The sequence below is a fragment of the Diabrotica undecimpunctata genome, chromosome 10 (assembly GCF_040954645.1).
Source record: "Diabrotica undecimpunctata isolate CICGRU chromosome 10, icDiaUnde3, whole genome shotgun sequence".
Lineage (NCBI taxonomy): Eukaryota > Metazoa > Arthropoda > Insecta > Coleoptera > Chrysomelidae > Diabrotica > Diabrotica undecimpunctata.
The window spans coordinates 20,020,638-20,045,238 of NC_092812.1; the positions used below are offsets into that span (position 1 = coordinate 20,020,638).

Here is a 24,601-nt window from a genome sequence, read left to right on the forward strand (position 1 = left end):
TGAATAGTCTTTTGAATAGTAGAGTCTATAACACTCCAAACATTATTGGATGAAGTTTCTCATCGAGCACCCAACTCAAGTGCCAAGCTACTCTGATCAAGTTATATCAATAACTGTAAACGATACGTTTATTTGAAACCTTTACAATCTTAGCACAAACATTTACTTCATACAGATCTCAGAGCCAACTACCAATATCGTTTAAAGTATTTATTAAACATTCAGAACATAGATATATAGGTTTATAACACAAATATCATGTCAATGTCACTTTCTAATACCCAAAAACAAGAGTATTACATAAATATATTTTCTTAAAACCAAAAAGAAACAGTTTTATATAATACAATAATTACATTAACCTAGATCTTATATTAAAATATTGACATATAGGTTAGAAATCAATAAAAGTGTACATGTAGTTAAATATAAACATTAAAAAAAGGTAAATCACTAAGAAAAAAGGGTTAGGTATAGAAAAAAGAATTGAAAAAGACAGACAACCGATGAAGAAAAATGATTCTCAACTTTTCTAACGAATAAAATAGATTGTTGTCCTATCCATATTAAAATGTTAGTTAATGTTCTGACTGTATGCTGGAATCTCTAATTCATTATTAACAGTAGGTCAGTTGGCTGGTTGTAATAGGTGAACAAGTGATCCTCGTTTCGAGCAGGTAAGATGCGTGTTTCCTTCATGTTAATTCTTATAACATCGACCTAATGTCATTATGTTATTAAATTAACCGTGAGTTTCATGTAATACAAAGGTTTCTACATCTAAGTACGTAGCTAGTTTTAACTTCTTTAAATGTTTTTCACTGCTGATGATCGGACTGGACCCAAAACGTTTTGAAGATTTGTAATCCTTTAAGATAAATTTTTAATTTTTTTTTGAATAAAATATACAATTAGTCTATACCAGAAGTCTTTACTTCAATGTAAGTTTTTTTAAACCATGTTGTAGAGCCAACCACTGGGACTTTCCCCTTTTACTTTGTACTTTATTATTATTTCACAGTGGGTCACATTCACTATTGGATACATGAGAAGTTTTTCCACAATCTCTTTAAATTTTCTGTACTTTGAACTACTTGTTTGTCCAGTTTTCACTATATTCTTATAGTCGGTTCTTCTAGTCAATGGACGTTCTCGGTTTGTTTTATATAATCTGGCATTTAGTTCGTAATTCATCTTGTCCACCACTTGCCCAGTTCCAGTTCTAATTCTGCCCATAATTATTTCAGTTAAATTATAAAATCATTGCTCTTTATTTGATTTATCTATTTGATATGATTTCGTTAATTTACACTAAAATAGTGTACATTTTAAATCACTGTTATCTTATTTGCGAATTTCTTGGCATAAAATTAATTATGAACTAGATTTCCGCTTAATGCAAATATGGATTAGATTTGTCTAGTACAGCCCAGGCAAGTTTATTAGTATTTGTATGCAGCTATCTTGATTTAATGATCGAGCTACTTGTGAATATCTACTTTAATTTTGCATCATTATTGATATTTACAAGATAAGATAAAATCTTGCATGAGAGCAATGACGTCATATAATCAACTGAATTATTGTGTGAAATTATTAGATGAACTATTGATGGTATGAAAGGTATATGTTATAGATTCCAATATTTAATTTGTAAAGTATTTCCAGAAAATTTACATGATACTACATATTTTCTTATAATAGTCAGACCCCCCCCTAGTTCTATTTGACCCTTTATATGTTGTCCATATACAGGGTGGTCCCTAAGTAATTGTACAAAAAGAAACAGTGGATTCTACACAAAATTTTATTTTTTCCTATAACTTTCATGTTTGTGAACATTTATGTTTGCAACTGGGTGCTTTTAAATATGAGGAATTATAATTTAGTGCAAAAATTAATGTAGTTAATAGAGGGCGCCACATATGCTACATATGTGGCATAAATTTGCGTTTAACTTTTTTGCTCTTTAAGTAAGGGCTACTTGTGCCAAAAAATATTAAAGATACATTATTTAAAAAAAAAAGGTATACTTGTTATTAACTTTAAAACTCAACAGTTTTCGAGATAAACGCAAATTAATGCCACATATGTGGCATATTGAGCGACCTCTATCCGTTACATCCAATTGTGCAACAAATTATAATTTCTGATACACAAAAGCACCCAGTTCTAAATTTTGATACGTCAATGTTACAAACATAAAAGTTCTAGCGAAAAATAAAATTTTAAATTTCCACTTTAACACCTTGTATCTTTTTTAATATCCATATTTTATTACAGCAAATTGGCTTAAATCGTAATATACTAAAGTGTAGAATATACTATTTCTTTTTGTACAATTACTTAAGCACCACCCTGTATATTAACTTATATTTTACACAGAGATGTAAATTTACCCTATTACACTAGATCTCCACGTAATTATGATTCACACACATAGGCAACCACCAACACCTTACACATTATCTATTGGATTCTTTTTGGCAAATTCTATGTATCTTTCATATCATCAATAGTACATCAAGGAAACACAAAATATTTATCAGTGTAATATTTAATTTAATAATTTCACACAATAATTCAGTTGATTATACCTATGACGTCATTTCTCTCGTGCAAGATTTTATCGTACTTTCAATTTATCAACTGGAGTCTCTCTTTTTTCAAAAAAATAATTGTATTGCACAATTAACCTTTATTTACACTCAATAAACAATAATTACATTCAATCTATTATCATTAAAACAATAATATAATTTATACGTAAATCTAATCAAAATCAAAACCCACAGTGGGCATATATTATTTGAGTATTTACTTAAAACTACCTTTCATCTCTCTTTAAAGTCTGGTCAGTTGGTTGTTTTTACTCGTTGGTTTACGTCCATTTTTTCGAGCGGGGATCTGTAGGTTCCCTTAAAAAAATCCTTTATCATAGGTCTAGTGCCAGAAAAATTATTTAACATTTAATACTTTAAATATGTAATACAAGGGTCATCTGACCTCGTTATGTGGCTGGTTTCAACTATTATAAATATGTAAGTATTTACCACATGTTCAATTTAATCGTGAAAATTTTATCTACTTGTTTTAATTTTTAACGTGGAAATACTTATTTCTAGGTTTTTACTGATGATGGTCCAATAGGACTGAAATCGTTCTGAAACTTTATAAGTCCATTTTGGAAAATTTTAATAAATATTTTACAATTTTACACAAGAAGTTCATGGTAAGTTTTTCATATTTTCTTGTTGATGATTTTGAGTGTCAGATATGATCTTATTATCATTTTCTTGGCCTTCTCTTCTACAGTTGAAAATTATGTTTAAAGCCTTTTAATAATACACAAACAAGAAAGTATTTTTATACTATTTTTCCGATTTTTGGTTAAATTCTGTCTTCACTCGGGACAACGAAGAAATTTTACTTCTAAATATTAATCCAAATGTTTTTAGTGAAATATAAAAAATAGTGTTGCAAAATAAACATTTAATATAATGACAACTTTTATTATATTCGGTTGTACTTTTGTTATTGTATTCGATTGATGGTTAACGAGCTTGAGTTGCTAGAGTTGCTAGAGCTAACGATGAGTTTAAAATAAATTGACCCTCTAAATTTTGCTATTTTTATAAAATTGGGATCTTTGATAATTTAGATAAAATTCTTTTATACGATGAAAAAAAATAACAAATTAAAACGATGAACAAGCTTATTAGTCAACTTAGTTCTTGAGTTAGGGGAAACTCAATTGCAGTCTGCTCTTATTTTTGTGTTTATCTCAGATCTGAGTTTTATATATTCTAATTTTAATTTCTGTTGATAACAAAACTATTTCTCCAAATAGAGTCATTTAGCCATACAGATATTCTTTCTGCTACAGTTATTTAATATTTTATCTCCTCTTATAATTTCCCCAGGCTACATATTTTGTCAATATTGGATAGAGTACTTGCAATTGATTAAACCATTATGTTCTACTAGGACATAAATGCAACATATTTCATGCAGTTATATTCCAATGAGTTCTCTTTTAGTTTTCGTACAATACATACCGGATCGGATTTAGATTCAGTATCTTGGTGCGATCTCCACGGGGGAGATCGCCAGTCATCATAGCTATTCGGACTTTAGATATCTACGATATTTTCAGAATTCTTCTATACATCCACAACTCAAATGATTCCAGTTTTTCATTGATGTCGCATTCAAAGTCCAAGCTTCCGTTCCATAAAATAGAGTCTAGAAAACGTGACATCTCACCAACCTAACTTTAAAACTCTTGAACAGAGCACTCTTCTCGCTTTGTTGAAATTTGCTCTAGCTTTTTCTGTTCTGATTTTGATTTTCTAAAAGTAATCATTTTCTGGAGCTAATCATTGTTCCAAGATATGCATATTTGGCCACTTGTTCGACATTGGTTCCGTTTATTAGAAGATTCTTAATATTTCTTTGAGTTTTCGATATTTTTAGTTTTGGGATAGTAAATTTATGCCTCTGTAGATACTTTTGTTCTTTTCGAAATACTTTTTTTTAGAAACATCAACACTACTGCTCTTCGTCATTAGTTAGGAATTTCATTTTATGCTGTGATCTTGAACATTTTTTCTTACTCCATCGTGTAAAAATGTGCATCGCCAGCTATTGCCACCTTCTCGCCTACGCTACGTACACACGGACTCCAACCGCTGAGTTCCACTTCCATCGATGAGCGCCAGAGGAGATGGAAGACTGAAAACGATATAAAACAAAAGCCGCCGCACAAGGAATTACAGCACGAGACAGAAAAGGTCGGCTTGGATTTCAAGAGAACCGCCGAAGATCAGAGATCAAGGCTAAGAGACTTTTTTTAAAGATCGCGGAAAACCAACAGGTCTGATCCCAAAAGTCCAGCTTTCCAAATGATCTGAACCCAGGAAATTTCAATTATGAAAAGGCAATTACGAGATCTAACAAGACCGATACAAATGTCGCAAGCAAGAATTATTAAACCAAGTACAGAAGTACAACACGCACTTTGATAAAAACCACTCGGACGCAATAGACTTCATCGAAAGGATAGACGAATTAAGCCTGACCTACGCGATCGATAAACAATATCTTACAAGATATTGCCTTGCTAGGAGACCACGCATTGGTATGGTACCGAAACAACAGCAAAAATTAGAAATCGTGGACAAACGTAGATTTATCAAAGATATTCAAATCATAATTAATCAAAGATTAAGAACTGGAACGAATATATATGAATATACTATAAGGATATAAGCTTTATATTTGCAACCGAGGCAAGAAGATTTAACAGAATTACAAGACAGAATTACAAGACAGAATTACATTACAAAATCCCCAAGCGAATACGATACCAAAGGCACGTGCTTTAAATGCAAAATGCCAGGTCACATCCATAGAAATTCCTAGAACCCATGGAAAAAATTCTATTTCCATTGAGGCAAAGATGAAGTGTACAGCAGTGACTGCTGTATAAGTCGTCAGGAAAACGAGTAACAAATTTTACTTTTCATATATTCTATTTCGTTTTTTGCCTTATTTTCTTTTTATATTTTAATGCCATTACTTTTTTTTTCGCTTTCGGCAAACCAGCATATATCTTGAAAAACACCTCCATTCCTGTAAACTTAAAGAAAAAGGTGTATAACACATGCATACTACCAGTTTGTACCTACGGCTTGGAGACAGTAGGCCTAGTAACCAAAAAATCTGCTAAAAAATTAGAAACAACGCAAAGAGCAATGGAACGAATCATGCTTGGAATATCACTGAGGGACAGGATTAGAAACACCGAGATAAGACGTAGAACGAAGATTAGGGATATTGTGGAAGAAATTACAAAAATGAAATGGCGCTGGGCAGGTCACGTAGCCCGATATAATGACAACAGGTGGACACGGAGAATTCTAGAATGGAGACCAAGGACGACAACAAGAAGCATGGGAAGACCTCAAAAAAGTAGGTAGATGACATAAGAGCAGTGGCAGGCAAACAGTGAATTAGATTGGCGCAAGATAGAAAAAGATGGAAGCAATTGGGAGAGACCTACATTCAGGAGTTGATAGAAAATGGTTATAAAGAAGAAGACTTCTCTTTTGAAATCTTGATCATTAAAATTTAGCTTAATTAGCAAGAAGAAAGTCGCCTAATATGGGGATAAAGCCTAATATGGGGTAGGTCGCTTTCGCGCAAGTAATGATTCCGATATTTATCGTATGCATTGTTTACTAACCATCACCTTTCCATGAGGTAACCATTCTCTCTTTTTGCACAAACTTGTTCTTTTATTTGACGTTTGAGGTTAGAATAATGTTGTGTGGTTTAGTTTTTTTTCAAAACAGAAACATTTTTTTTGCAAAAAGTCGCCCCTCATAAAAGTCTAGTGTCTTCGTAATATGGGATACTGGGCAATTCCTAATTTGGGGTACCCCATATTACTACGGGTACCGCTAGGAATATTTACTTTTAGCTGCATTTCCAAGCAAGCGAATAGGCTGACAGATGTCGACGCCATTTTTGGCTTTCCAGTTTTCTCGAAAAGTACATATCTTAATAAAAGTACATACATTTAGGTTTAAAAAAATTCTAGCAGTAGACTTTCCAAAACAATTTTAATATTTTTAATTTATCCGTATTTAATTAAAAATATTAAATTAAGTAAAAACAAAAAACGTGGAATAAGGAACAAATAATTTCCGCAATTTTAGCTGTTCGGCAAGGAGTAATGGGCTAGCTATTTACATGAAAAGTGCGCGAACTCACAATATACTTCAAACAACCTTAGGTAGGTTAAGATGAAGGGGAATCCTGAAGACACAGTAAATTCTTATTTAGGACGAAAAATAGTATTTTCGAAAAAAATGGAGTCAATGCTCGCTAATCACTGCTTAGAAATAAAAAGATTTTTGGAATTACACAAAAAGACGTGTGTAAATTGGCATGTAGTTTATACAAAGCAAAAAATATAAAAAATTCATTCAGCGTGACCAAAGAAAGTGCTGAAAAGAAATGGTTTGCCAGGTTATTTGCAAGGCACAAGAAATTATCACTAAGAATGCCTCAAGGAATATCATGCAAGTATTAAACCATTCACCAAAGAAAACGTTGCGGCATCTTTTGAAAACTATATGAGCCACTTTTACAAAACATAAATTACAATCCAGCAAGGATTTTCAATTGTGACGAAACCGGTTTCAGTATTGTGCAACATAAACATCTGAGAATTTTGGGGACAAAAAGGAAAAAAAAAACAAAAAAACTCACATCAGCCGAACGCGGATCTTTGTTAACCACAGTTATTAGCGCAACAGTCTATTATATGCCACCCTTTTTAATTTTTTCACCAAAGAATATGAAAATGGAACTAATGATTGGCAATCTTTCTGGATCAAAGAATGCTTGTCATGTATCTGGCTGGATTCAACAAGAAATTTTTGTTGATTGGCTCCGCCATTTTATTAACATAAAATAACCTAGCGCTGACGATGCAGTGGTTTTGATCCTTGATAGTCATTACTCCCATACAAAAAAGTTGGAGATAATAACTTTAACGGCATTTATGTCACCGTTCAAAACTTATTACATGCAGGAGATCACAAACTGGATAAGGCTTAATCCAGGACGTGTTGTAAGAGGATATCAAGTAGGGGAACTTTTTGGAAACGCTTATATAAAAGCAACCATGGATACAGCAGTTCAAGGGTTTAAAAACAGAAACCTATTTAAAGAATGTGATTTTGTCGCAGAAATGCAAGAAATAGTTGAATAAAGAGCAGAAAAACAAACTGTTAATGAAAAAGCATTGAAAGAAGTACGAACTGTTAATGAAGAAGCAGTGATCAGTCAATACTAGAAGGAGAAGCAGTAGAGGAAAAGCAATTTTATAAGAATGTACCAGAAGAAGAAACCCATGAAAAAGATGTTACTCCTGCAGATTTGATGCCGATTCCAACATCTTCTACAAATATCCTAAAAAAAAAGAGTACAAGAAGTGTCAAAGCTGCTATTGTAACAAGCACTCCATACAAAGAAGAATTAGAGAGCAGTATTGAAAAAAGGAAATTAACTTCAACTTCTGGAATTAAAATGAAGGTAAATTATTCAAAAACAAATAAACAAAAAAACTAAACCTGCCCAAAAAAGAAATTGTCAGTGGACAAAGAAAAACCAAATAAGTGTAAAAGAGGATCCAGCAGTTATTTAGCTTTAGGTTCGGATACTGCAGTAGAGTATCAAGATTCAGATGTAGATGACCTGGTAGAAAACTTTAAAGAAGATGCCGTTTTATTTTTTGCGAAACTCTATATTCTGAAAATGTCAGAGGCGAACAATGGGTGATGTGTCAGGGATGTTTTAAATGGGCTCACGTTGAATGTTCTGGGTGTGAAAGAGACCGGTATTTTCGTGACTTTTGCTCTGATAAATAGATTTATTGTGTGATATTCTTAGATAAGTAGATTTTTAGTTAATTTAAGAAAAGTTAACTTTTTGTTAGATGTATTTTTATACGTCATTTTCATAAATAATTAATTTGAAATTTTACATTACGTTGTAAATGGGGTAACCTCTAATATATGGTAGAAAACCTTTTTTGAAATACTTTTACTCTTTTATCTTTTTTAATAAACGCTTAAAAAGTGTCCAAGAAAACCTAAAATTTAAAAATATTGCCTAAAATATTAATTACTTTATTTTTAATGGTATTTTAAAAAAAAAGTACCCCATATTAGGCGACTTTCCTCTATGTATCCTCTATGTATGAAAGTTAAAAGAAATAAAGTACAGTTCTGATACGACCAAAGGTAATATCCTACTTTGACCTACGTGGAGAACGTAGGGCGAAAATATAAAAAAATGACGAAAAACAATTAAAACTGTAATTTAAAATTATTTTTGATTTGATTAGGCTTGCAATCCAGTTCCATTTTAAATACAAGGTATAAAAACCTTAGGTATATGTGAACTCTTGAAAGTCTATGAAATACTTAGATCACCCCAAAAATAATTTTTTAAACTCTTACACGATGTTAAGATTCGGTAAAATTAAAATGCAATAACCCACGAATAAGGAGGGACTTACAAGAACGTCAAGACAATGGAATTAAGATTCCTGTTGGGTTTTGAACAAAGATAAGAATGCAGAACATAAAAAGAAGTTTAGCAGCTTTTGTCACCATGTGACACCGAATGTAGATTCTACCTTTTCCCTGTTTAATAAAAAAATTCATTGTAATTTTTATAGATTCAAATTTTTTTACATCTTAAGGTAAAATATATATTAGAATTAAATAAAAATACTCCACATACACTTATTTTTGTGATGTTTTAACAGTTCGTCACTTAATTAGAGAAACAGTTAGAAAGAGGTGGTGCCACTTTGACAAACCTCTCTATTTTATCGCTTTAGTTGGTACACAATTTTCCTGCTGTATTAGAAAGTGACATTACATACATTGTTTAAAGTGTGTATATCTGCATAAATGACTACATATACTAAGAACATACATACAATATATACGTTAAACACTGTATGTTGAATTTGTATAAATTGTTCCTACCACATTGTTTGAAAATATGCGCGAAAATTATTCACCTGATCTGATTTCACTTTAACAAGTTGATATTTTCTATATCCTCTGGGTATATTTGTCAAAGACATCACAAAAATTGGTTTTACAAAAGCAAACACCGGTTTAAAAGTTTTTTTAACTTCTTTTACGCGGTTTTTTGCGTAGATCGTGTCTAATAAATTGCTATTGGAAAATATTGTGTAGTTATTGCAGCTCACATTAAAGAACTTTGTAGCCTTGTCTTACCTAGATGGACCAGAGCCTCATGTAACTACTACAAGGTAGAATGACAAATCACGACAAAAATATAATGGTACCCAGAGTTTATACGTTACTCTTTTATTCCAGCTTGCTACTTGATTAAAAGGTAACATATTTTATGATGTTTACATTTATTGGTGGTATTTAAGAGACATATATAGAATATAGATATATCAGTGAATCAAATAATGTAAAATAGGCATCCTACCTGGCGTGAATAGTGAAGTAAAATATTGAGATGCAACTCTATAACATTCTCATTTTGCTCTTCAACTTTGATGTGGCGAGGGGATTTGAACGGGTAAACTGAAGCAATCAACGACTGAAGCTAGGAGTCTAAGAGAATAGTAACACGGTAAAAGTGTATTTACTGTAGCCAAACCTTCATGACAGTTTCTCTTCCTACTACGTACCATCTCTTTTGAGGTCAGTGACTATAAAAGAAAATTAATTTTGTCATGAATTGATGGATTACAGTTTTTCTTGGTCCATTTTTTATTGTTTCTAAGCCACGATTTTTTTATTTTTCTATGTCTCCTATCCAGTCTATTATCCCTTTTACTATAATGAGTCTCAAATAGCGTCTTCTACTTAAAAGTCAACCTCACCTTCACGTTAGTGAACCCTGTTATCATAAACGAGACTCTGGTGACCGAGTATTAGCGGAAACTGTAATACCTGGAATTAAGAAAATGTAATTCCGTTAAGAATGAGTGGTACCGACCCGTCTTCCGAGTGATGTTGGCTGAACTGAGTAGACCACTTAACCTTGGTTGCAACGGTCGATAGCATACATTCTTCGTCTTTCTAGCGTGGTGTGATATGGCCAGAACCTCTAAACAGAGACACCCGAGGTGGGTAGGAATTTTATTTCACAATCTCACATCGAAGCAACGGTCTGCTCCAAGAATTCTGGGAAGGGGAGCAAGTCGACATTGAACAAGAAGAAAATCAACAAACATCTCCATATAGCAACATACAATATATGTTCCATGACAAAAGATGAATAATTTTACGAACTAGAAGATGAATTGGTGAACATGAATTAGGACTATCAGAAATTAAAAAAATAGGTGAAGGGTAGGAGGACTTGCATTAAGGCAACAGGCTCTACTACAAAGGCAAGAAAGATTATACATACGGTGAAGTAGGTTTCGTAATCAACAAAAAGAGAAAGTCATAAATTCAAATATTGCATAGCTAATTGCATACATGATCTTAAAGCTAATTCTTAAACCAGTATAAAGATTGTGCAGGTTTATGCTCCAACTGAAAAAGCAACTGAGAAACGCAACAGGAGAAAACCTTATGGAATTCCTGGAAGACGTAAACATGTGTACTATAAATACCCACAAAAGGAAACCCAACAGAGAGTGGGCATGGATCACTTCTAAGAGAACTACCAAAAATGAAATAGAATATTTTCTTTCAAACAACAAAAGAATATTTCAAGATGTCACAACAATAAACATAACAACTGGTAGTGACCATCGTACAGTTAGAACAAAAATAAATATTAACATGAAAGAATAGAGAAAAAGGATCTTAAAAAAAACAACTCCGATAGATGCCTTTAATCTAAGAACACATGAAGAGGAATTCCGAAAGGTCTTGGCGTTTAAAATCGAATCAGATTCTTCACATAATCAAGTCTTAATTGACGATATTAACAAAAATATAAAGAAAAACCTTCTCAAAGCAGAGCTACAAATCGTAAAGGAAACAAGAACTAAAAAAGGCAAGATAATCAATGAAACTAAACTACTAATGAAGAAAATAAGACAACTACTATCAGAAAATAAACGCCTTACTCAAGCATATGTAGAACTTAAAACAATTAAAAACGAACTAAAACGTAATATAAAAAAATGGAACGAGAACTTAATAGAGTAAGTCATTGAAAGGAACAGAGGCCTAAAATATCCAAGACCAACACTGGGTGTCCAAAAAATTATCAAAATTAAAAACACCAATAATAAGGAAGAAAAAAACAAATATAAAATTACAAATATAGTCGAAGGCTTCTACAAAATCTTGTACAGCTCGCAAAGCCAATCTAATGAATCAATAAAGAAGAACGTCAAAAGTAGACGACCAAGAGGAAGACCATAGATAAGATGGGTAGATGGTATAAAAAAATAGCTAGAACAAATTGGAAGTATGTTGCTCAGGACAGAGATCGATGGAAGGAGATGTCCAAAAATAGACGATACAATGCTAAGAAGAAGAAAAAAGCTAGTCGTAGACTTTATTATGTGTCCTAAATATGACCTTTTTCTTAATTTTGTTTTGTTTATAAGCTACGAACTAGCGTTCATCAGTCTTATCCACATTTTAAAGGCTGGCAACTTTGTTATATCTTCCTTTTTAATGCCAATATTTTGAAGCCCTACAAAAGTAAGGACGCGTCTAAAAATGACTATCACAAAGGCTCTAATAGAGGCACCAGGCCACATCTCCTTTTGTATAAGGCCTTACATTTACATTGTAGCTTTATAGATTGTTAACTTCTTTCTCTAATACTCGTGGAACCAGAATAAATCAAATAGTTACAAATTAAAAAACTTTAAATTTTAAAAAGCACCTAAAACATCCTTTAACATGAAAAAATTAACATCCTTTGTAAAATGATGTCCAGTTACTAAGGAAGCTCAAAAACCTCGGAGCAGAATCCATCATTAGAGAACGCTTTAAGTACAGAAAACACCGATAAACTTAAGGTATCTCAGCATGCTTTTCTTAAGTTTACAGAAGTAAGCTTAGAAATATGAGAGCGCAAGGTATAGATACAAGCCTTCGCGTATAGATATCGTATTATAGAAGTCTTCATGTCAGATTATTACCCTATGTGAGGACTATAAATACAGCAGTGCTCATATACCCAAGGATGCGCCTTAGATAAACAGGGTGGACCTATTAAAGACGACCAATGCAAGTAACCAGACAACGCATCAATGGAAAAACAAAAAATATACATCAAATCCCTGAATACAAAAGAATAGGAACTCACCAAAGAACTCACTGATGCACACATAGACATAAGTGCTGTCCAAGAAACAAGGAAAAAGACCAAACCAAGTTAGACAATGGTATGCAACTGATGGTATACAGCGGCGCATCAAAAGAAACGAGAGTCGCTATATCAATCAATAGAAAATTGATCAATCAGGTAGAAGAGTGCAAATACCTATCAGAAAAGATTATTGGAATCCAAATTAAATTATGAGAAGAACAAGTTAACATCATAAGAATATACGTATCGAAAAATAATAGAGAGGAATTTTTTGAAAATCTGCAGGCAAAAATAAACGTCACTTTAGCAAACGAGTATATAATTAGTTTGGGTGACTTCAATGCTCAAATCGAGTATGTGTTATCCCAGGAACTAAACAACGAGTCGATAATAATGTCAGAAATAAGAATAGGTATCTTTCAACAGAACTATGTAGTACAAACGAAATACGCATAAATGATATAGTTTTCTCACATAAGGAGCAGTACAAGTACACTTTAAGAACCGAGGAGGATACAGATCCATGGTTGACTGCATATTGACCAATAGAGAAATACACCCGTCTAAAATCTTGCAAATCTTGCAAAACGTGCATCCAATAACCTCTGCTTGAATAGGAATTAATCACACATTAGTAGTAGGAAAAATACGAATGATCACAAAATACGAAAATATTAAAAATATCGATTAAATAGGCTGACGAGTCTACTTTGAAGATTATCCTAAACATATTTCACACAAGTATCAATGACAGTTAGGAAAAAAACTTTGAAGAAGTCTGGTTTTAGAAATACCCTCGCGACTGCAGATGCACTTTTTGCGCTGAACATCCATTTGTAAATGAAGTTGTGAGTAGGGTAAATATGGTTTTATTTGATTTATAAATTTCAAAAAAGTATTTGATCAATTCTAATATGTAAAAGCAATGGAAATAATGACAAATTCTGGTTTGACGACAAAAATATTAGCACAAACAAAAATATATGCTGTAATCAAACCTCCAACGTAAAAATCAAAAATATTCCTACCAACAAGATATCTATATAAATGGCTCAAAAAGTGCTTGCTTTATGTGGTTGATTCTCGCTGCTACATACCGGTTCTCATACAGTTGCGCAGCTAGGCATCTCTTCGAGAAATGACTACTAGATAGGTGAATCGGCCAGGGCTATGTGTTTCTAAAAAAACTGACAATGACGCTGTAATTTTAAACTGATGCTTTTGATATTCCATATTTGCATATCAAAACTTTTTCAAGGTTTCGTTCCGAAACGAAAGTTTACTTTTTACGTGTATTACAATTTTATTACGGTACTTTCCTCATATAAAAGTGGTTTCAGTTAAATTGTTTAGTGTAATTGTGTTCAGTTTTAAAATGAACTTTTTATTAAAATTAAGAAAGTTAATACAATGATCACCAACAAAAATTAATCAATGTCCAACTAAATTAAAACGGCCTACGCACGTTCCTACAAGACCACCCAACTGTCGTACCGACAATGTTGGACCCGGCAACGTTGGGACCGACGGTTGGTGTGTGTGTGTAGGCTTGTTGGCCGACAAAAATAGTTGTCATATCCCGAGTCCACAGGTTGGGTATGGGGAAGTCGGCTGTCGGGATGTCGTGATTGTACAACCAAATCGATCGACCTGACCGTCGGGCACAACTATTTTTGTCGGTCAAAAAGCCTACACACACCAACGATTGGGCCCAACGTTGTCGGTCACCACAGTTGGGTGGTTTTGTCGGGACTTGTGTAGGCCGTTTTAATGTTAGAAATGCAACTGTAAAAAGTGGGACCATGTTTAGAGCAGACATTAAAATAAAAAGATTGTTATACAAATACTAAGAACTATATGGCATAATTGTGAATATATTAAAATATGAAAAACATAGATTGTATGATCAGCTAATCCAAGATCCCCCAGATAACTTAAGACTTTTAGTTAAAACTGCAAAAAGATATTATACAAAACAACGAATTGAAAAAAATAAGACCTCTTCTTGTGCGGAAAAATAAAAGGAAATACAAAAATTTAATCGGTTAAAACCAAAACAGGAGAAACAATAACTGATAGAAAAGAAATTGCAAATAAATTTAATACACATTACAGTACATTAGGACAAAGGTATGGACAAAAAATACCCATTTGTAATGACCAGATTGAGGAAATAGATAGGATATAAAGCAGTATGTACTTGTATATTGTTGACCAAAAAGAAGTGGTAAATGCAATAAAATCTTTAAAACACAAAAAATCTCCTGGCTGGGATGGTATCAAGACAGAAACCATTAAACAAATTAAGGAAGAAATTGTTACTACTTTAACTTTTCTCATTAATGCATGTTTTCAGGATGATTGTTTTCCAGATGTCTGAAAATCGGCAAAATCAAACCTCTGTTTAAAATAGGAAATAAAGAAGACGTAATTAACTACAGACCAGTCTCTTTGTAATCTGTTTTTTCCAAAATATTAATTTTCCAAAATTTAAAAAAATAGATTAGTAAGATAGTTTTTGGATAGGTTTAGTATAATAGTTTAGAGAAAGAAAATCGACCACAAGATGCTATTTGTAAACAAACATCACAAATAACAGAAGCTTTTGAGTCTAATAAACGTAGTTTATGCATATTCGTCGATCTCTCTAAGGCGTTTGACACGATATCTCACGAGATCTTGTTAAAAAAACTTGATAGGTATGGTCTGAGAGGACGAGTTTTGACATTATTAAAAAGTTACTTAGCTGACAGAAAACAATTTGTAGAAATTGATGATGTCAAAAGTGATCCTAAAGTAATTAATTATGGCGTACCGCAAGGGACCGTTTTAGGCCCTCTACTTTTTAAACTATGTTAATGACATTCTTAAACTAAAAACTGTTGGAAACACAATTAGTTTTGCTGATAACACCACAATTTTTTATATGGCCGATAATTGGGAAGATCTTAAAATGATAGCAGAACAAGATTTCAAAATTATTAAAACATGGTTGCAAATAAACAAACTCACACTAAATTATGAAAAAACTAGATATATACCTTTTGCAATATATAAAAATTATCTGCCAACTTTTAATTCGGAGTTTAGGAGTTTTAATTGGCAGCACCTAAAATGGGACTTACAAATAAAAAATATTATAAGAAAAATACGAGGAGTGCTACCAAAATTCCGCTATTTAAAAGAGTTTTTGGATGTTAAACAGCTTAAAATGCTTTACCTATCTCTAGTACAATCTCATCTTGTATATGGGATTTTAGGTTGGGGTGGAGTATCTGATTGCCATCTGGTGACCCTTCAAAATACTCAGAAATAGTTTCTTAAACTAATATATGGAAAACGAAAAACATATCCCTCAGACGAACTTTTTCATGAGACTTAGGTTCTTGATGTTCGGCAATTGTACTGCTTAGAGCTATTTAAAATATTCATAAAGATAAAACTCCTCTTAAAGTAAAAGTGTCAAATTATGAAACAAGAAGAAAATTGAATGTCGAATGTCTTCACACTTTAAAAACAATCACGCAACGGTCAATTAAATATTTTGCTCCAAGAATATACATATTTGCCCATAAATTATAAAAATATCAAAAATTTTTATTTGTATAAAAAATTAGTTACTGCTTGGATAAAAGAAAAAAGGGAGTTGTGTAATAATTTAATAAATTTAAATTATACTAGACAAAAAAATATAGAAATTAGATTAGAAACTGTAAAAATAAAATAATGATTTGTAAAAAAAAAAACAATAGACATAAACCTGTCAATATTAGACAGATTAAGTCAACAAGCATGTTTATGCTTTTAAGATTTTGAAGTTTATTTTATTGTAAGTAAACTGAAATTGTAAATTAATGTAATAACTATTGATTTGAATAAACGTATACTATTATAAATCCATAGTTTCATACCAAAATTTCAATTTTTTACTTTACATATTATTTTTTGTTTATCGGACTATAGGCTTAATACTGAAATATGCGGTGAGTACAACAATGTGGTAGGAACAAAATGCACGGCCATGAAGGGTAAGGTACAGATATTGAGGAATTGATATCGCTATGCTAACAGCTCTTATATCTTTCACATTGATAACAGAATTGTTTGCGGTATATGTTTAGCATATGAGTGTAAGGAATAACCAGTAAGGCATAATAAAGTGACATTGCTATATGATTTACTAAAATTCTTTTACATTTAAAGGATAGAAGCGTAAACGATTTTTATCACATTTTGCACAAACATAGTAAATTGTCCCGTCCTAAAACCATTGAAATCAGTTTTTGACTCCTCACTTGCCAATTAAATATGTTAGTCACTACAGAATTTACCAAATGGCTGTCTGAAAATGTATTTTAAATGTATTTATTAGAACGCCAAGATGGGAATCATTTGCAAGGTTTGTGTGAACGTCATATATAGTTTGATTATTTTAAATACGACATTATGGAGTCATACACACAATACATTGGAAATAGTATTTTTTCTTTCGAGTTTTTAACATGAAAGTATGTAGAATTTAAATTTATTGCATAAATACCGTCTTTAAATTATATCTTTGATTATACGAATTCAAAGATTCTGCCAATTTGGAACCATCTTTAACATTTTCTAAAAGTCTTGTCCAAAACTTTACATTCGAGAAACAGAGATGTGCACAATGAACCAACCGAATATACTAACCGAAAACGCTATAAAAACGATTTTGTGAAAATATTTAAACTGTTAGTTTTCGTTCTTGACTTTATAAGAAAAGTTTTTATCAAGCATCAATCAAACCAATGAACAATGTATCATCATCATTCCCTTTGCTCGTATTTATGCACTGGGTTGGCTTTTCTAATTAAATTTCTAAGTAAGTTACCCTCATTTTAACATCAACTGATGATACCTAAAATTCCTTTAATTTATTTATTCTTAATAAAATCCTTTATGCCACGTACTCATCTATCTGAGAATTCTAGTCGGGTGTACCCAGGGCAACGTTTTATTTGGCTAATTTTTTACTCACCAGTTTGATCGATGAATCTATTACAAAGTAAAATTGTGAACATTTTTCTTCATTTCATTTTCTTTCTTCCTCTACACACCATATTTAAATAGTTGCATTAAAATGGCCTTTTTCAGGACAATACATTTATACGACTTAAATTAATATTAGAGGAGAAAGTGGTAATATGGGATCTGCTTTTATACGGAACCCTTCATTTATGTGGAAACGCCTACTAGTGACATCTATATTATAAGGGACAAAACTATGGTGATAACGGTCGCAAAACTATTGGCAGCAGTGGCTGTGCTACTAGTTTCGCCGCATGTCACCAAGTCGTGAATCACGATGTCTAAGAAGTTTTATTCGCAAAATGTTTTGTCTCTTATAGTGGTTCCATCTAGTGGTAAGTAAGTTACGAGTGCTTCAGTAGTTTAACATAGGCTTTGCTTTTATTGTTTTGCCAATAAAATATCTATATAAACCAGTGAAAATATAACCACATTTTTCTTAAACCATGTATTGTTATTAATATACAGTGCGTCCATAAAGTAACGCATACATTAATTATTTCATAAATCGGTGACTTTAAGGAAACATCCGGAAACAGGTCGATTTTTATTTTTAAATTACATTTTTTTGGCATATTATATCATACTAGTGACGTCATCTATCTGGATTTGATGACGTAATCGATGATCTTTTTCAAATAAGGCTAGGTGTCATGTGATAGCTCATTTGAAGGGGTATTCAATTCTCTATTCACCAATATAAACATTAACATAATTATTTATAGAAGGTGTTCAAAAAAAAATTTTTTTTAATTAAGTTAATTGAGAAAAAAGAATGTATGTAATTTACTGAATTCAAAATACGTTTTACTGTTGTCAGTAAACAGGAAAAACATATTTATTTGACAAATAAATATTGCTTTTCGCTTAAATTCATGTTAAATCTGCCACCCACTTGCCACTTGGCAATTTGAACGTTTCGTTTAAGCAAAAATCAATATTTTTTAAATAAACCATTTTTTGTGTTTTTTGACAGTAGCAACATGTATTTAGTAGTAAACAAATTAAATACATTCATCTTTTTGTGCTAATTAATTTAATTAAGAAAACATTTTTTTGGACACACTGTATAAATAATTATGTTAATATTTATATTACTAAATAGAGAATTAAATGCCCTTTCAAATAAGCTATCACATGACCCCTATTCTCATTTAAAATGACGTCATTATCGCGTGACGTCATCACGCCCAGAGAGATGACGTCACTAGTATGATATGTATGCCAAAAAATGGTAATTTAAGAATAAAAATTGACGTGTTTCGGGATTTTTCCTTATAGTCGACGATTTACGAAATAATGAATTTATCCGTTACTTGATGGACGCACTGTATACCAATATAATGGAAACGGGTTCCATATTAAATACTCGGGTTCATATTATCTACAAGGTTTGTATCTAATATTTCAAACAAGTGTAAATTGCCATAGGGTCGCCATTATGTCGCGGAGAGAATTAGTTAACGCTAAAAGAAAAAATGTTCACCAGGAACGTCTCATCGGAAAACTTGGGACAATAACTCTATGATTAATACGATCACGTATTATCGTACTTGAGTAAACGAAGAAGAAGGTCGTGCATGGCTAGACCACCTTTGCATCGTCACCAGGACAAGCTCTGTATTCTCAAACCTACGGGTACGTCTATTTTAAGAGCTAATGCAGAGAATCTATTAACGTGCTTTTTGATCTTTCAGAGCATGAAAATAAGAAGCATAAATTTACTTCTCATCGAACGTGAAGGAAACTGGCCTCTCAATCGTCCAAACAAAATTTCCTCACATAATTGAAATGAAAGGTAAAAGACAAATTAGTGCACTGACTGTAGCTAAATGAGGGTCAACAATTACAATAATATGTTGCATAAGTGCTGATGGCAGACTCATACCGCCTATGCTTTTGTTTCCCCGCAAAAACAATATGTGCGATAATTTTATGAGAAATGCACCACTTGGTTCAGTAGAGAAATGCCCAAGAAATTGGGTTGGGCGAACCCGAAGGATGACATTGACTGAATAACTTAACATTGGACATGTTAGGCCATCTGCAGAGTCCTTAGTGTTGTTGTTACTTGATGAACACTATTCACATACAAAGCATCGAAATTATAGAACTAGTCCAGCAAAATCATGTCATCATAGTGTGCACACCACCACATACAACATAAACTAAAACCTTTGCATAAAACGTTTATTGGGGCAATAAAAATCCATAACAATGAAGCTATTCGCCTTTGGATGCGTCATAATGAGCAGCGGCTAGGAGATCCTATGTATGATATCGCAGATCTATTCAACCAGGCATATGTTCAGTGTCAAACTGGATCTCTAGTAATCAATGATTTTTCTACTTTCTGAAATTTTCCTTGCAATCGGATAATTTTTACAGATGTTGATTTCATTGAAGCTTAACTGCAAGAGGAGCCATTAATTGCCTTTGATGGAGACGAGGATCGTACACTGGCTGGTTGTAATTCACCTCCTGTAATAGTTTCAACATGTACAAAACCAGAAGCAATTTTGCCTGTTGATATTAGTCTAGTTCCTAAACCAAAAAGAAAAGTGCCCCTTCCGTGGCTGTTATCACCAGTTCACCTTACAAAAATAAATTAGAGAAATTTGCGAAATAAAGAAAAGTTACACAATTAAATTCTCATTGTGAACAAGAGCAGATTCCTACACCTAGCAGTTCTGGTTTGCATGTTGGGTTGGCGAAAATATCTGTTAACAAAAGCGGACAAAACAGAAAAAAATAAAAGCAAAAGAAGAATCAGAATCATCTGAAGAAGAGTGTGATAGCTTTTTTTCTAGTTCATCTGGTGGTCCAGATCATTGTTTGGGGAGAGTACATAATTTAAAAGATGATACAATTTGTATTTTCTGCGAAAGACAATTTTCCATACTACATATATTTCTACGCACGAAAAACAAAATGCGGTTCCTTTTTCGTACAAGGAAATATAAAGATAACAAAGTTTTATTATCTGACATAGAAGATACCAACAAATACGATGAGCTTTAAGTAGAGGAAACCCACAGATTTTCTTCTTCCAAACCTAGTATATCTTGTACGAAATTGACCAGTGAAATACCACATGAAAAAATGGCAGTGCTGTTTTTGGCTAGACTGGTCGGAACATATCATCATATCATCTGCTCTAACTGATCTAACAATGCAGAAATTTTCAGTATCTGCACATTAAATTTCTCTGTGACCTCTTTATCAAAGTCTCCTGGGAAATATTTTACTTTTACGAAACCATTTGTTCCTTCTGGCTCAGTTTTTTGGTATTAACGACTACTTAGGCAGCCGAGACCGTCGTCTTTACATATCGGTGGCGGCTCAGTTAAATTAGAAATTTAAAAATTTCCTACCTCTGAGCTAGGATGAAACCCAGGTCATCCAACTTGGTCAGTCAGGACCTAACCACTTAGTTACACCACAAATTTTATTTTGGTCTATATTAATTGTGAAAGTACTGCATGGCACTACATAAAACATAGTAACAAAGCAATATGAGAGTATAGATCATGAATGGATAATTCAAGGATAACTATAACTGATCCACAATGCCAAACTTTCCTTTTTTTTAGTATTGCTAGATAAAAATCATAATATAATCTAGATCATTTATAGCAAGAAAAATATCCACTTAATGTAAAAAGGATGTTAGAGATAACATTCCTCATATTTAACACAAATTAATTAGGTACGGAAGAGACACTGTTTAAAAGAAGATGAAATTTAAAAACGGTGAATTGGCAAAAATTCACATCAGATCTTAATAAGATAGTGAAAATTTATCTATCTGAAAACTATAATGAATTTATTATCATTATGGGAACTGCTCCAAAGATTCTTTAAGAATGCCTTACTTACTATATTGTCTATTAAAGGAGCAACTCCCGAATCTATTGCATTGCTACCCCTACCAAAAGCTTTATGATGAAGATTCTTTCAGTGATGATACTGAAAAATATAAAGTAATATGACTTCAAGTGTTTTTTCATAATATCTAAGAGCAAATGGTGCAATCTCATGGAAAAGCTGCACATGGTAAAAAATAGAAGATCGACGAGAAATCTATAGAAGAATCTTAGCCAAAATTCCACTGAATGAACTAACATAAATGTCTCAGCAAACCAAGTGGTCTCCGTACTGCATAAAAATGGCAAAGCACCTGGATGGAAAAACAAAGAAAAACTCAAGATGGGATGAGAATGGAACTAGTCAGTATATCAAATATTTCAATGGTGCCGATATCTACACCATAAAGAATAAAAAAAACTCTTGGTATTAACGACCTACGTGCAGCTTCCAATTAAGAAATTTGTATCCAAGTGGACTGAAATCTCCATTTAATGAACAATTCTGTCCAAAAGATGGATGGATGATATAATAAAAAATGAATTGGATGCAAGAACTTACAGATAGAACTAGGTGCAAAATTTTACGTCCTACGTTCAGCAGTGGACAACTATAGGATTATTGATGAAAGTATGAAGATCAGTCTTGTTTGAAGTATTGTTACTTAAACTTGCAAATATATCAACGACTCCAAAAGCTATCGACAGATATCTTTGCTCTATAACCTGTTCAAACTATTTAAACACCTAAAGAAAATCAACCTGATGTACAAGGTCAGAAAAATATTGTACATTATAAATACTGAATCTCGCCCAATATACCAAACACGGGTATGAAAGACATCACCTATCCGGATCTTTATAATACCTTAAACTACAGAAATTCTTTTATAAACTATAAAAAGTAATACAAGACAATAAACTTATTTGTTTATCCGCATCTTCCTGTAGAATAGAATATTAATCTTCTCCCTTAATGGAAAAACTATCAGATTTAGAATACCAAAAATTGGCCAAGGCAGCGTAATGGTCTCTAATTTGTAAAATATAGATACTAATAACCAACCCCTACAACTAGATACTATGACTTTCATACAAAAAGGCGACACAGCTAATGCTGCGCAAGCAGAAATTTTTGCTAAAATAGAGATGACACTAACTGAAGCTTCGAGAATAATGACAATCATACCAAATCCAAAATTTAAGTATGCTATTTCTAACTTTGTAACAGAGGCAAATTAAGTAAAAGGGTTGACTTAGTAATTCCGGTAACAACAAGGAAAGACTTAGAAGCAGCAGTCGTCAACTTTAAAAAAAGTATATAGCAATCTGCATGGTTAATCACACCCGAATAATTTACTTCATTCATAAAGAATAAAATATCTCTAATTGTTAAAAAACAAAAAGTTAATTATAAAAAGATGGCAAACAACCAGGATGAAAATAGACAAAAAAAAATTAACAAAGCTTGCAAAGAACCAAATAAACTGCTACTTGACATACGAAATAAATCTGTAAATAAATACTTGAGTACACTGACAGCTACAGAAAGCACTGGTTATTCCTTGTGGGAAGCGATAAAAAAATTAAAAGGTCTCAACAACATATTTCACCAGTTCAAAAACTTAGCGGTGGATGGACAAAAACCGACACAAAAAAAAGCCGAAATATTTGCAGATAATCTTGATCCATCCATCCATCCTATGGCTATATAGCCCAATTCAAGCCCTGGCCTCCTTCAGCAAACCTCTGGATTCGTTACAGTCTTTAGCCATTCTTCTTCACGATCAACTGCCAAGGAGATTTCTTGTGTCCTCATTTACTTCATTCTCCCATTTACTTCCTTGCATTATTACATGCATCAGTTGTTTTAGAAGCTTTTTTTCTTCCATCCTAAATACATGGCCTGCCCATTGAAGACGCTGTATACTGACATAAAGGTGGGGTTTTAGTTATATTATATATTCCATAATTGTATCTGATTCGCCACCTGTTTTTCTAATTTATACGACCTAGTATTCGTCTTATTACCTATCTCTCAATGATGTCCATGCGGTTTACAGATTTTTGAGTCAACATTCAAGTTTCACATTAATAGCTACTACCTATCGGATTATGGTCTTATAGATACGTATTTTAGACCTTTGATACACGTCTCGTGATTTAAATATCTCGTCCCGTATACGTATTTTCTCCTGTTGCTTTGATTCTGCTCATGTTATTTACGCCACCTGCATACCGTGCCAGTTGGACTAATTTATTGATAAGTGTGTTGTTTTTATCTTCTGATGTTTTTCTAACTACGTATTCCAGGGCGACAAAGAGAAGAGCACAACATCGTAAAGAATGGAGGAGTTTAAGGCATGCCTGTGTCCAGTAGTGGATGTGATAAATGAAGGCTGGAGAATGATAATGATGATAATTCCACTGCTAAATGAAATATTGTTGGTGCCAGACCATCCCCCTATTTTAATCCTTGTGTTATTTGTGTCCTTCCCATGTTGTATCTGTATCTGAGTCACTGTGTCTCTCATCGTCATTCGGATAAAAATAAGTAGCTTGGACGGTATTTCAAATTCACTTAATATTTTGTATAAGCGTGCCCTGTTTATTAAGTCATATGCCTGTTTAAAGTAGACAAAAATATTATAGACATCTATGTCATGAAAACATCTATGTCTGTAAATAGTTGGTCCATGATTGATCTTCCTTGTCTGCATCCTACCTGATATTGTCCGACGATCTTCTATGCAAAGGGGGTTGTAACTTTTGGTTAAGTATACCTACTGGTAAATATTTTATTTCTACATCACGGT

The 24,601-nt window shown here is 32.6% G+C and overlaps 1 long non-coding RNA gene across 1 annotated transcript; it reads left to right on the forward strand.

Annotated features, from left to right (window-relative positions):
• Positions 1 to 1,420: 1,420 nt before the first annotated feature.
• On the forward strand, positions 1,421 to 18,104 carry LOC140452445 (uncharacterized). Its single transcript, XR_011952192.1, has 3 exons — positions 1,421 to 3,041; positions 3,126 to 3,232; positions 17,986 to 18,104. It is a non-coding gene; the product is annotated as an uncharacterized lncRNA (long non-coding RNA).
• The last annotated feature ends 6,497 nt before the right edge of the window (positions 18,105 to 24,601 follow it).